The following is a 15577-nucleotide window of genomic DNA, read 5'->3' as shown; positions in this document are numbered from 1 at the left end:
AAGGTCCTAACCACACTCTCCCTCTGTTACTGTGCATCCACGTCCGAGATTCCCCACCACGTACTCACGTCTTGTCATTGCTTATCTCTGTGTTTATAATAAAGCTTTTGAAAACCTTAACGCTGTTCTGTTTGTGCCTGCATTTGGTCCACTCCCACGTACTGGCCTCTGGGACTCCTTGACACCTAGTCTCTTTTTATCACATCTGAAATGTAATGCTGATTTGTAGACTTGCTTTAACTTTCTATCTTTATATTAGTAGTTTTGTACTAACTGTGTGCATTGTATGTGCTCTGATTTCCATGCTGCGTGAATTTCTCCTTTAAGCATTTCTTTCAATTGCTTCTGTAGTATTTTATTCATACTGTTGTGTCGTGTTAATCACTAATGTAACACTTGAAGATTTGTGCTTATGTGAGCACAAAAATAAGCAGAAGTTATATTTATAGAATAACTAGAAACAAGGGGAAAACCAAACTGCACACTACCTCATACTGCTACTTTACTCCATTTCATTTGGAAATACCACCGTTTTTTAATCTATTGTATTTATTATAGTCTTTTTAACTCTAAATAAATTCCACGCAGAGAATAATAATGACATGAAAAACCAATAACATTATTTTCATTTAGTGGTGTAACTTGATGCATGCTCAATCATCCAGGTAAGTAAATCCCAAAAGGTTGATTCTGTTCATTTGGACATAGTGTTTTCAGTGGGAGAAACGTTTGTTCACTCATCCAAGTTGCAAGTTAACATCATCTCAGATTACAGCCCAGATAAATGCCAAACAGACTTCCAGTAGCAGGCACATCAACTATTCCGAGGAGACAACGCAAATGAGTCTTTATGATCTAATAGCTGCTAAGACACCATTACTAAGCAAAAGCAACAAATAGAAGAGATTTGTTTGGGCCAAGAAACACAAAGACTGGACATTAAACCAGTGGAAAGCTGTGTTTGGCCTGATGAGTCCAAATTTGAGAGCTTTGGTTCCACCCGCTGTGTCTTTGTGCAACATAGACAAGGTGAATGCATGGTTCCCACTGTGAAGTATTGAGGAGGAGGTGTGATGGTGTGGGGGTGCTTTGCTGGTGACAATGATGAAACAATTGAAGGCACACTGATTCAGCATGGCTACCACAGCATCCTGGTTTGCATTTAGTTGACCCTCATTTATTTTTCAACATGACAATGACCCCCAAACACACCTCCAGGCTGAGTAAGGGCTATTTGACCAAGAATGAGAGTGATGGAGTGTTGCGTCAGATGGCATGGTAAATGGGCTGGTTTTTATATGGCGCTTTTCTACTCTCCTGGAGTACTCAAAGCGCTCTATACAACACACTGCATTCACCCCATACACACAAGCACTATTATCTATACGGTGAGCGCTTTTCTAACTATCATTCATACTCCGATGGATGCATTACCGTCGGGGTTAGTATCTTGCCCAAGGATATTTGGCATGGAAACTGGGGGAGCCAGGGATTGAACCACCAACCTTCCGATCAGCAGCTCTAGCTCCTGAGCTACAGCCACTATGGCCTAGCATCCATAGTCACATGACCTAAACCCAGCTGGTTTGGGATGAGATGGACCGGAGTGAAGGCAAAAAGGCCAACAAGTGCTGAGCATCTCTAGGAACTGAAAGGCTGCTTAAAACAATTTCAGGTGACTACCTCATGAAGCTCATGGAGAGAATGCCAAGAGAGTACAGTAATAAAAGCAAAGGATGGCTATTTTGAAGAATGTAAAATACAAAGCATGTTTTGAATTATTTGATGCATAATTCACTTGTGTTCATTCATAGTTTTGATGCCTTCAGTGAGAATCTACAATGTAAATCGTCATGAAAATAAAGAAAAACCATTAAATGAGAAGGTGTTTCCAAACCTTTGACTGGTAGTGTATGTCAATAATGTACTGTAGGGCAGTGGTGTCAAACATCTAAAACCTGCAGGACACCGGCCCTCGAGGCCTGGAGTTCAACACCTCTGCTGTAGGGTCAATCCATGAAAAATCACTCTGTGATTTTGAACACAGTGGGGTGAAATTTGTTGGTTTGGTCACCTTTTTTGTCAGCATTTTTGAACCTTGGTAACTTCTTAACCATAAGTGAGAGCCACATTTAACATTCAGGACTAAAGAAAAATTTATGCAATTTTACATCAACTCCAAGTGTCACTATCTAACGATAAAGATTTCGATTTTAGGTAACCAATTAAAAGAAACTACTTTCTAGACCCTGGTTATGGCCCTGCTTCTGTTGTCCACTGTTGGCAACTCTGTGTGAACTCGAGTTTTCTGTTCTTAGCTGATGGGATTGGCACAGGCGTGGCCTTCTGCTGTAGCTCATCTGCTTCAAGATTTACCATGTTGTAGGTTCAGAGATGCTCTTTTGTATACCCCGATTATAACAACTGGTTATTTCAGTTACTTTATAGTCATTCTCCTCTGACCTGTAGCATCACTATTGTATTTTCACTCAGAAAACTGTTGCTAACTGGTCATTTTGTCTTTTTCAGATCGTTCTCTGTATACTCTAGTGATGATTAGATATTTGTGGTAACAAGCAGTTGAACACGTGTTCCTAACAAAGTAGCTGATGAGTGTATATGTCTCTGTATATATCCAAAAGGATGTTAACAGTTCAGCTGTTTGTCAGCTGGTTAAATGACACTTTTTATGAGATCTTTCATTTCATGAAGTCGCTACAGTTGAACATGGGGCCGCATCTAAAGTTATTTTTTTATATTCAGTCTGTGGCAGTGATTAATATTCTGCCCAAAGGAAAAATTTTAGCAGTTTTCAACTTGTGTTTGTTTTGTTTGTAGCTGCAGCTCTGTGCCATTGTTTAAGTGCACTAAACAGCATTGCAAAGACTGACACGAACTAAACAGAGGCTCAGATGAGTGCTGAGAACACTGATTAGCTCCCCTCCCTCCTCAGGCGGTGATGCATTGCCGTCATTTACGAACGCGCAGGAAAGCAGAACAATTTGAGAAATGCCACAACTAACTCCAGCTACAGCAGCGCCATCACTTTGATCCCTGGACCCGCATCACCTCCATTTCCCCCATGCCCCCACCTCCTCCCTCTCCTCTGACACCCTCATCTAAAAATAGCTTCTCCTCTTTCATCACCCAGCCATCACGTCAGGGCTGCATTCACTCTCATTTGCTGCCCATGCCTTGTTTTTTTTTTCTCTGCTGTGATATTTTGACAGTGTCAGATGACCACATTAGCTATGGATGAATACATTTGGCGTCAAGGAAAATAAACCTCCAACTAATTGCAGACACCCAAATCACTTTTTAAATAATGTAATATGCAATGCTTTTGCAACTAAGCATTACTCAATACTTTCAATGCTCTGAAACTGGATTGAGGAAGGAAATGGTTTAAAAACAGTCACTTCTCCTCTGTAATGTGATATTTTTGACAGCACTCTCTTTCTTGTGCAATGCTTCTGCATTGTAGGCTCCTTGAAACACACACCTGCTCTCTGAGGTTTATTTCAGCTGTTTCTTATTCACAGGAAGAAGGGCTGAAGCCTCCACTGGGGATGAACTGCAGGTCAGTGACACCATCTTCTATCCGTAGTAGTTCTGCAAACCAAACCATCAACTGATGGAGGAAGAGTGATAAAATATCATTTTTGTTAAGTAAAAGGAAGAACAGAACACCAGCCCTACTTACCGTAACCATTCAGAAAAGTCAAAGTACTCATTCTGCACTATAATGTCCTTTGCATTATGTGTTGTTATTAATGCTGACTCGTCATGTGTAAGCAGCATTATTTTAGTGTTTCCAAGTCCTTTTGTTTCCACTCTTATGATTGGAACCGTAAACAATCTGTGACGCCCTGAGTCTCTCTATGAAACTGATTAACATATTGACAGTAGTAAAGTGATCAACAAACACTGCCTCGACTGGTAGGGGGGTGATGGGAAGCACGCTGTAGAAGTAATTTGCACTAATAAATAGCTGTTAGCTTTAATTTTGTTTTTAAATTTTTAAAAAGGAAAAACAAATGGACACCTCAGGTAGCGGGTTCTTTGAATGGCTACTTGAGGTCACTCCAGTGTATCAATCCTCATAGATTCTCTAGATTCTCATGTTAAAATCAATTTTTCACCTTCATGATGGCTGTACAGTATAGGGAATTTCTGCACACTTACTCCATCCATCCATTGTCTTCCACTTATCCTTTTCAGGATTGTGAGGGGGCTGGAGCCTATCCCAGCTACCAGAATACAGAGAGACAGAGATATATGCTAACTTATATTTTTAAATTGTATTAAGGCTTAAAGTTATGGAATATTAAGGGTGTGGCCACTTTGAGAGACGGAGAACTGCCTACTAGGTGGGGTCTGTCACATTACCAGCAGCTTCAAGTCACTGAACTACACTACTGAAAACCTATGGATGAGAGGGTGTGCACATTTTGGCAGGCTGTTTCTAGCACTAAGAAAAAATGGATAAAATGTAATGTAAATATAAATAAATAAGTGCCTCACAATTGTAATTATGTAATGCTTTAAAGGATATAGTGTTGAAAATGACTCAGCTGAAATAAATGTGAAATATAAATGCAAACAGTCTACTGGTAATGCAGCCATACACATGCTCAAGTGACGTCCACATAAATGCCGTTAGTTGCATCACAGCAACTGACAGTGAGTAGCCACACAGACCTCTTTTTGATGAGTGCAGGATGGGTAGCAGGAGTATCTGGTGAAGAAAGATGTGCTTGACAACATCACAAATTAACAGTCACAATGACAGCAGATGTTCATGTTGGGTTGTGCGTGTGTAAGTGGTGTTTGCGTAGTAGGGGTTGTTTCTGTTAGCGTCTGCTCTGCTGATGCTTGGATAAAGAGTGTGTGTGCAGCGGGCGGAGCACCCATCAACAAGTCATTTCATTCTGAGGATGTGGATCCCTGCAGCTCACAGATAAAATGCGAGGCTGAGAGCAGTGAACCTGCTGCTGGTGTGACTGTACAAGCCTCGAAGCTTGTTTTCAGTTGCCACTGACTGTAAATTAATTTAGGGGTTGGCTTGGCTTTTGAGATCTCCTGTAGTGAAATGTCTCAGGTTGTCTTTCTTCTCCTTCCTCTTGTAAGTTATAGTCTTTGAAATGTCCTTTAAGCCCAAGCAGCAGCTACGTAGTCCCCTATAGATCACTACGAGCTGCAGGTGGAGTATTTTAAACGGAAACCCTCTGAGAAAAGTCATAGATAAATTGGTGTTAACTTGAAGCTCAATGGGAAAAGTGCAAAATAGTTCATAAAATGGAGCGTTAGTGGATGGAAATGTTTATTCAGGCTGGCCAAAAGCTAAACTCAGCCATGGTCTCTGCAGATCAACTTACTCAATGCCAGCTTAGGCAACATCCTGTTGCAAGTAGGGTTACCACACTGTTTAAGCTTCTTTAACCTGCACATAGTTGCTAGAGCGGCAGAGCCATTGCGTGGTGGTGGTGGGGGAATTAATAAAAAAAAGAAAGAAAGAAGAAGCTTAGACACTGCTAGCATAATGGACAGGTTTTCTACGGGGCTCCCACACAAATGCAAAGCTGAGGATGAGGCATTGCCAAATACTAGAAAATATGGTGAAGCATATCTTCCCTTTGGCTTCACCTGCACAACTGCCACGGTAGGTCTCCCTGACAGAATTGGTTTTCCCTGCGTCGGATGCACACGCTGGGCTCTCCAAATCACAGACAAACAGTATCCCACATTCTTGATTTTTAGTTGACTAAATACTCCTGACATTTTAGAGATGTTAGCTCTTTATACAGTAAAGTTACTGTGGGATACAAATAATCCTGCCACAATTTGTTCCCCCTGTCCAAATCACAGACAAACAGTATCCCACAGTTGTTTATGTTTTTGAACCCATTTTGCACAGAGAGGCATTTTTTTGAAAAATGCAATGTTGAATATTATTACACAGGAAAAAAAAAACAACTACACGTAAAATAATTACACCGTGATGCCTCTGCAATTCTAAATGGAGGGACAGTTACTGTGTGAGTAAATTTAAGCATAAAACCTGAAGATAGTCAGATTAACAGTAACAGTATTTTGTTTCTATCCGCGATTGAAGAAATTCATCTCATGTAAACAGTAATGTGGCGCAGAGTGTGAAAAAAGGCACATACCTTTGACCTTGCATGATGAACTCCGTATTCCTAAACTAACCTCAACGCCAGCTGCTCCTTTGGTGCTGCTTAAGTTTGAATTTAATGTCATGTAGATTTTCTACTGATGCCTGCACTGTCTGGATTCTCGCAGCTGCTCTACAGCTGAGCCATATGCCAAATAAGGTGACTATTGACTAAAGTCAATGTTAACCAAGGTCATTCAGGACGTTTATTCAGCTCAGCTTTGTAGCAAATGAACAAATCTTAAATATACCAATCAGGAATAACATTATGACCACCTGTGTTGTGGTCCCCCTTATTGCTGCCAAAACAGCCCTGACCCATCGAGGCATGGATTCCTCTAGACCTCTGATGGTTTGCTGTGGTATCTGGCACCATGATGTTACCAGTAGATCCTTTAAGCCTTGTAAGATGTGAGGTGGGGCCTACATGGATCCGACTTGTTTGTCCAGCACATCCCACAGATGTTTGATTGGACTAACATCTTTGAAATTTAGGCTGAGTCAACACCTCAAACTTGTTGTTATGCTCCTCAAACCATTCCTGAACCACCTTTGCTTTGTTGCAGGGGGCATTATACTACTGAAAGAGGCTACATGACCCATGGTTCACCACTGTTCCTTCCTTGAGCCATTTTTGATAGATACTGTTGATTGCGTGGCCCATGACCCCAATACAGTAAGTCTGTCTCTCGACAATACTAACCACTGCAGAGCCAAAACACCCAAAAATGCTCCAGTTTTGGGGATGCTTTGACCTGTGCTCCCAATCTAAATTTAGCCCATGTCAAACTTACTCAAATCATTATGCTTGCCAATTTTCCCGGCTTCACTGTGTAGTCTGCTTTACTAAAACAAATTCTGCAAAAACTAAACATCCAAAATTACACCAGGCTCATTAAAAGGAAAAATGGCCCTAATAAGAGAGCTGTCAGTTAAAACAATCGAAAGGATTATAAAGCTTTCTCGAGAAGAAAATTTGACACAGTTCACACAAAAGATGTTGATTTTTTCCACTCAGCTCTGTCTAAAATTTGGAGGAAGTACAAAAAAATGGAAAGGTTATAAAAGGAAAGCATATATGGGTAGATGGAAGACAGAAAACTCAAAGGACAGAATAAGAAATTCAAAGCAGTATACAGGAGTCACTGTTTGTGACAGAACTGTAAGAAATAAAGGGTATGTATAAATTAAAATATACCTTCTATGCACATCAAATTTTGTGTGCATATAGAAGGTATATGATGATGATGATTTTTGAATATCTCAGAAGGCTATTTGCAGTGTGGAATTACCTGTATAAATTGTATCATTTTGCTCAACCAAAAGGAAATACCTGTGTTCACAGCACTCAGTTGACTCATTCTGAAGCTGTTCAAAATGCACTTCAGAGGCTGAAGCACAAGCAAAGCACCTCACCAAAGGCAGGACAGTCACGATGCCCTGCAAACAAAGGCATAATCATCAGAGCAACCAATCTGCTGCTCAGAGCTCCCATTAAAACGTGATGCACACACATTTTCTTCACACATTGACTCCTTATCACCTCTGATGTTGTCTTTAAAAGAGATCCCATCATCAAGGATTTGTGGGAATGTGTCAAATGCACAAAAAGAAAAAGGGATTTGCAAAGCCATTCCTATAAAGCTTTATAAAAATGACTGAAAAATGACACTGTCGTTGAAATTATATATTAGAAAATGTGGTTATTTTTGAAGCAACATCTTTTCCCCCTGTTTTTCCCATTATATATATCCATCCATCCATTCGCTTCCGCTTATCCTTTTCAGGGTCGCGGGGGGCACTGGAGCCTATCCCAGCTGTCATAGGGCGAGAGGCGGGGTACACCCTGGACAGGTCGCCAGTCTGTCGCAGGGCTAACACATAGGGACAGACAACCATTTGCACTCACATTCAAACTTAGTGGCAATTTGGATTATCCAATTAACCTATCCCCTCAAGTTGCATGTCTTTGGACGGTGGGAGGAAGCCGGAGTACCCGGAGTGAACCCACGCAAACACGGGGAGAACATGCAAACTCCACACAGAAAGACCCCGGCCTGATGATGGAATTGAACTCAGGACCTTCTTGCTGTGCGGCAACAGTGCTAACCACCGTGCCCTGTTATATATATTTTATATAAAACATTTGGTTTTCTCTGGTATTAGAAATAGATTAAGAAAACAATCAGCCAATAAGTTGGTATTGAGAATAATACATAAGCAATTAAAAGATGGTGTCTTGGTTGCTATTGGTGAATGCAACTTCAGTCTATGGCAATTTGTTGCGAATGAAAAAATTGACTAAAGTTGCACTGATCTTGTTTCTGAGTTTGTCAAGTCATTTTTAAGTCATTTTTTAACATACAAATGGAAAATTGCGCTGGTTTTTCCTCTGCTAAAATGGGACTGTTTCACTACAAACTCATCTTTGTTTGTTGTTATGTGATTGATGGCTGAAAAAAAGTTGCTACAATAAGTTATCTGTAAATTGATCAGAAAATTAATTGCAGTCTTTTTAGCAAATAGATTAATCATGAAAATATTTTTCAAAGCAAAAATGGTTTGCCTCACATCAAGAAGCCTGAGCTATTTTGTGTGGCGTTTGTTCTTCTGGTGTCTGTGTGGGTTCTCTCCAGGTACTCTGCTTCCTGCCACAGTCCAAAGACATGCAGTTAGTGGGGTTAGGTTAATTGGTGATTCTAAATTGCCCATAGGTGGAAATGATTGCCTGTCTCTCTGTGTTAGCCCTATGACAGACACTTCCCCTATTGAGGCTGAGATAGGGTCCACCCCCCTGCGACCCTGAATTGGATAATTCAAAGAAAATGGATGGATGATTTATTTCCATCTTCTGTACTGTGAGCATTTATTGCTTTAATCTGCTTCATATCTGGAAAAAAATCAAAATTATATTTATTGAAAATTTTCACAATTATTTTCATAATTTGTTTGTGAAAACTAGCTTTCTGCTTGTTCTCCTTTTTTATCCAATACAATTAATCAATTAATGTAATAGACAAAACGTGCTGAGTTAGTCTTTTATACATTGCTAAATTCCATTGTAAAGTATGTATTTTAATTGGGAGTTAAATAAATTTGACATTCACAGTCCTCCATACTTTCCACCACGGGCTTTGCTGTGATACACAACCAAGTAAAGTAACACTGAAAGTGAATTGTAATCCCCCGCTTTACTGAAAATAAATTCCTATATATCTCCACTTAGTGAGCTTATTCTGGCTCAGTATTACACAACGATTCTGACTGAAAAGGCAATCAATCTAGTGGGCTGCACTGCCGACTTGCTGCATCACAACAAACTCCACCAATCAGGCCACAGCCTCATGCGTCTCCGTGGTAACAAAGCTTCCTCAGTCCCAAAGAGGTGGAGACGGCAGAAAAGGGAGCGCAGAAGAGAAATAGAGGTGGATGGGAGGAGAAAGGAGATAGAGAAGAGACAGAGAATCGATATCTTCTCTGATTTCACTGTGAGAATTTAGAAAGTGAAGCTCCTTACCAGAGCGGGGGTGAGCCGGTGAAGATAAGCTGACCAAAGACGGAAGAGGAAGGGAAGCGAGGGTACGTGCGCTGGGATTCTCTTTAGGATTGGAATCTGCAATGGACCCTAAGCCTGTATTTAGTGGATCAGTTGGGTAGCTTTGAGGTAAACACCCAAATGATTTATTTGATTATACATGATTATTTGCTTGTATATGAAATACTGCCAAATGGAGCATTCGTTTGTTTTCTCCTCCAAACTGCACTGTTATGAACGTAAATGACATGATGGTAACATAAATGCTGCCTGCTGGACTGTGGTTCACTGTGGTCAAGGCTGACTGGAGTGAGGATCTGCAGGTGGGAAACCTGCAGGCTGTGAATAAGTAATGGATTCATGTTTGATGTGTGGGCTTTAGCAGTATTCAGTTTTCTTTATCAAATACCACTTTAAAAAAGAAAGAAAAAGAAAAACCTTATTTTTTTAACGTTTCTATAATCAAACACTGTAACCCTGTGGATGTGGGGAAAATGCTAGTTACAGGTTGTAGCCAAATATCTGAAAGAAAATTACCTCATCTTGCAAATTGTGTGAACCAACTTGCATGTTGATTATTTAGCTTGAAAGAATCAAAATATAAACCTTTAGATCTGGTGAAACATCATGTCATTAACGTCCTGTGGCTGCAAGCTGGGTGGTGATGATGTGCTGCACGCTGAGTTTTTCATGCCTGAGTTATGATAACAAATCATCATACGAGACTCTGCTCTGTACAGAGTAACGCAAATATCATTTGCTAATTTCCTACTGGATCATTAGGCAGTACATGCGGTCTATGAAATCCACATCTGCAGCTAGTGTGGAAGGAAAACTGAATTACGCAACAAGCGCACACAGTACAGTACTTGACTCTTGGGGTATCTCATGAAATCAGGGGGGAATCAGACTTGCTGTTGATTTGTCTGTGTGTATGTGGCAGATGTTGTGCCCCAGCATATGTGTTCTCATGTGAAGACTGTTGTGGTGTGTTTTACATCAGTGTGTGCTATGATTACTGAATGTAGAGCACAATCCCATCGGGGGATCTTGTCAGTGCAGCACGACTCCTCTAAGTGCCAAAGAATCAAATCAAATGTATCCTGATGCATCCGACTGTGATGTGTAAGAAACAGATGATGCACTGGCCTCCTGCTCTTAGATGTTGTGTATGTGATTGTGACAAAAACACATTATTCATATCATGGTCGTAGGGTTTGTTTGAGGATCTGTGAGGGAACACGTTAAGTAGGAGATCAGGGAATCCCCCTGAAGTAAGCTGAGAGCATTGGACACATAGCTTAGATTTCCATTATTTTGAGTCAGAAATCGTATTTTTTGTAGAAAAAGATTAAGCAAAAGGTAACAGTTTGCCATACTGTTCATTCTAACTAACTCTTCTGCTTCTTTTATATCTTTATTAGGAGAACAAATGCATTGGAGTGGATGTGTCATGTGGATTCCCCCTATGGGTCACCTACATTGGCCATGTACTTTGCACAGACTCAGGGGACTTGGCAGAGGAACAGGAATTTAAAAAACTTCAATATGAGATGTGCAGACAAGTGAGGTGCAGAAAATAAACTAACTGAAAGCTTAAAAAGAGCTCCACAAGAGGATTTTTTTTTTTTTAAATTAATCAATCCATTTTTCTTAACGACTTCAATTCAGGGAGGCTGGTTGTGAGAGGTGGCAGGTGGGGTACACCATGGAAGGGCCAGTCCATCTCAGGTCTGACACTGAGAGAAAATTTAGAATGAGCAGTTAATGTTTTTGGACTGTAGGAGGAAGTCAGAGTACCCAATTATTTGTGGGTCTATTATTCATGGATTTTTTTGTTAGAAAAAAATCGCATAATAACAAAGCCTGTAATAAAAGTATGAAAACACTGACAGGAGGATTATCTCCTGAACCTGGATCTGCTCTTGGCTCTACAGAGCTGTTTGGCTCCAGCTTCACTGCTTCTGTTGGCTGTTTGGCAGCAGGTTTAAGACAACTATAAAAAACGAACAAACAAACAAAAGCTGCAAAAAGCAGACACACACAAAGACCAGCTGGTGACCATCATGCACCATTTAGTAGCTACAGAGCCAGAGATTTCCCCTCAGGTGTTTGTGAGGCCAAAATAAAAAAAAAAAAGTTGAATTCTGGACTTGATGACAATGCACCTTTCACAAACTAAATATTCTCAGCTGAATGAAGCAGTGCTCATTAAGGTGGGTTTTAAACAGCTTCTTTGAATTGTAGGCATCTTGGTTTTGAATCGTATGTACAAAGGTCTGTTAGATATGGAGCCTAAAATATGAACGATCAAAAGAACAGAACCAGGATCAGGAAGCTGGTTTAAGAGTTGAGAGCTTAAGAGACTAGAGAAATGGTGCATATGCAACATAATGCTTATGTTGTTGGTGCCTGTTTGATAAAATGTCTATCTTTGATCAGTTTATTAATAAATATACAGTTAGTCTCATGCATGCTACATTTGTCCAGGGCATCTTCCATGAGGAGCCCAACATGACCCTGAACATTGTCAGTATCTTTAGCATCAATCTAGACTCATCTCATAACCCACTTCCACTCACTGGGATGGAATGGTCCTCAGTGAGGGGGACCTTCCACATGGACACACAAATGAAGTGGAAGTGGGTAGAGAGAGGGTGTCAACTTTGAAAAAACCTAATATGTTCATGTTCTGTTAATTTCTATTGACCCTAGTGCTCAAACAAACTGGTTGGAGAATCAGTCGAAGTTGTTTGTCAAACTCATCAACATGTGCTGTAAGTAGCCTTGTGCTTTTTAGCACAAGTGTTTGATTAGCTTGTGCCATGGCGAGATGTGTGTCTGTCCATCCTTATGTCCATCACCAATTTGAAAGAAACACAATTTTTCATAGATTATTCATTAGTCTGGTTCTTCAACCTAACTGTGCTCAGGTCCAAGGTCGCATTTGCCATTTTACGAGGAATAACCTGTAAGTTGTGGCAGACCGTGTCCCATGCGTTCTGGTTTTATCTGCAGTTGTCCCAGAGATGAGCTGTCACAACCTTTGTCATTCAGGTTGAAACATCAGCATCTATTGTTGGACTGTGGGTCGAAGGGGCTAATGGTGGGTGTGCCTTTTTCCAGACAGTGGCTTGAGCTCCAATTTGGTGCACAGGAACAAGCTGTTTCTATTTGACCAGAGCTGCTTCAGCTGTAAATTTAGTACAGTTTAGCTGTAGGCTTTCTCAGCCTCCCATCACATAGGACTTTGATAGATGGCTGCTGGCAGCTAGTCATCCTCTCAGAGGTGCAGATGAGACATTTCTTTTTCTCTGCATAGGCAGGCACAGGCTCTGACCAGCTGTAATTTTCTGCTTTGAGCTCAATTGGAAAGCTTCTGAATCTACCCAGGAAACGTCCTAGCTGCTGCACGGAGTCAACACTCTGTTTGAGTTTACTGGTGATTTTGATTATAATAAATGTTAGTTGTACAGTATTTTTAAAAGTAGAGTTTGCAAAGCAATTTGGCAAACAGAAAAAGCAGTTCCAGATAGAAAGCCAAATATTAGGGCCAAATAAGGTCAATACAATTAAGTTCAAGTGAAGACATAATAAAAAACAGAAAGTAAAATAAAAAATAATTAGCAGAAAAATAATTAGCAGTAAAAGAGTAAAATATAGGGAAATAATAAAGAAGACAAGTGAAAGATGATAAACAGTTAATACAAGACTATAAAAGACGAAATAAAATTGTAATGACGTCACAAAGGAGCAAGCCTGTAAAAATGTGCTTTGGAAGAAGTGGTTTCAAGGAAGTTTCTGATTTTTCAAGCCTAATTTCCGCAGTCATATGTTTATCTTTCTGTAGATTTAAGTTTGGGCTTTGAAACAGCCAGACGGCCCCACCTAAAGATCTGAGGCTGCAAACTGGTTCGAAATTTCTTCTGTGCAGCTCGGTACCAAGCTGGTGCCTTAAAAATGATCATCTTAGATGTTAAAATCAACTCTAAAACATACAGGAAGCTAATGTAGAGAAGTCAAGACTGGGGTGATGTGATGTTGTCTGCTAAAACTTGCAAGAAGTCAATCTGCTGTTTGAGAAAATAAACATGGATCGCTTGTTCTAGTTCATAACTTATTTGATGTCTGGTTTAAAGATAGAAGCTGAATAAAATGTTACTCTAAAATGTATGAACAAGAGACAACTCCATGGGGTTGTACAAGAAGATTTTGTATTTTTAGGTACTGAGTTGAAGAAAATCTTGTGCCATCCAACATGCAGCCCTTCATGGTGATCTGAGAACCATGTAGGATTCTCACTTATTGGAGTCTATAGAGGATAATCTTTCTTTATTATGTGGTTTTGTCCTGGTGCCACAGTGAAAGGTTGTGTCTGGTGAGCAGATGTTGATTGGGGCTTATTATAGCATTGCTCTACGAATTGTAAACTTATAGTTAAAAGATGCTAAAATGCCCTGCAAAGACAGTGGCAATTAGCTTCAAATTCACCACTAAAAGCAGCCCCTCTAATAGGAAATTATGTGACTTCTTTGTTTGTAGGAGCTGCTGTTTATACTGTAGTTAATAAAAACAACTTTAGACTATTTTAACAACTTACATATAAACCTGAGATTTGCTACACTTGTGCACAAGACCTATGCAAACCAGGAAAGATAGCTAATCTGTTAATGACTATCCTTATATTTAAAACTACTTGAACTGATTTTGTTTGTTAAGAAAAAGCATCTCCCATTCTTAAAATAATTGATTCATTTTCTGTCGGTGAACTAATCATTTCCCCTACAGTAATATCCTGGCAGCTCTCCTCTATAATTCACATCCTTTTGCCAAAAAAAAAAAAAAAAAAAAAAAAAGCCAGTTTATCATACATGACACTATGTGTCTGTTTATGTCTACATGTCAGGGCTCATCTGCCACTGTCTCACATTTTGCATTATGTGGATTTAGTGATTCTTGCTGCATAGCAGCTGTTCTGTGGGCCAAGGACTCACTCTTCACAGGAGTCAGTGAGAAATGTCACTCAGTTTCTCTGCTGTAACTGCTCCAGAGCACAAACTGTCTCTGCATTGTAAATAAGGTCATGCATTACAGCCTCTGGAGGGCAGCTTGGATTTCACTGTTCGTTCTGTTGTTGAGTCAGACAAATATTTTATACCTGCTCCTGTTGTTTGTTATTATTTATCCATTGTAGGTGTGTGTAAAAGAAATCAATCTTTGAATGAAATGATTTAAAAGTATAGTATTGGGCATAGATCTGAATCATGTAACTGCTCCTGGGGCATGGACTGTTCAGACAAATAAAACAACCCCCCTGCCATGCAGTTGTTTTACATCTTGTAATAGTTTTTCTGGTCAGATTTTCCTGTTTGCAGTGCTGGCAATCAAATTGGAATATTAAAAATATAAGCAAAAACTTAGAAGCAAAAGCTATTTAAGGTTAGACCGTAATAAAAGCTTACATTTGTTTTTTCAAAGCTTTGTATTCTTGGTTGCCAGGGTGACACATCTTCGCTAAAGACAATATAATGTGACCTTCTTATAAACGTAAACCAAAAAAAAAAAATCCATAACTATTTCACAGTTTCCTGTTTTCCATGAGACTGGGCTGGAACTTGTATGAACCTGCCATCTGAAAAAAAAACAGATGGCGTTTTGGATTTTCTTCCCCCCAGAATTCTGACATTAATTGCAGAATTCTGAGTTTTTGTTTTTATAATTCAGTTTTTTCTTTCTCAGAATTGTGCCGTTCCCCCCCCAAAAAAAACAACAACCTTCAAATTCTGTGGTTTATCAGCTGGGCTTTTACTGTCATTTGACAGATTTTAAAAATGGCTGTAACTTAAATACAATAATAAGCAAATGAA

General features: G+C 39.8%; 1 protein-coding gene across 9 annotated transcripts in view; it reads left to right on the top strand.

Moving 5' to 3' along the window:
* The window catches only part of LOC102301009 (membrane-associated phosphatidylinositol transfer protein 2), a 65755-nt gene that overhangs the window by 7137 nt on the left and 43041 nt on the right, over positions 1-15577 (top strand). The window contains exons 2-3 of one of the 9 annotated variants that reach the window (XM_042228722.1): positions 3543-3580; positions 6742-6851. The exons of 1 other annotated variant lie outside the window; for it this stretch is intronic. The gene's annotated coding sequence lies outside the window, so the exon portion shown is untranslated. Of the gene's footprint in view, positions 1-3350; positions 3581-6741; positions 6852-9183; positions 9840-11134; positions 11281-11333; positions 12488-15577 lie in introns of those variants that run through there. 7 more of the 9 variants (XM_005946285.3, XM_005946288.3, XM_042228721.1 and 4 more) reach the window with 7 other exon arrangements.

This window comes from Haplochromis burtoni, unplaced genomic scaffold, assembly GCF_018398535.1.
Source record: "Haplochromis burtoni strain Fernald_Lab_line unplaced genomic scaffold, NCSU_Asbu1 Contig_344, whole genome shotgun sequence".
NCBI classification, from domain to species: Eukaryota; Metazoa; Chordata; class Actinopteri; order Cichliformes; family Cichlidae; genus Haplochromis; species Haplochromis burtoni.
The sequence above is the reverse complement of the archived record's forward strand: the minus strand, read 5'-3'. Positions and strand labels throughout refer to the sequence as shown.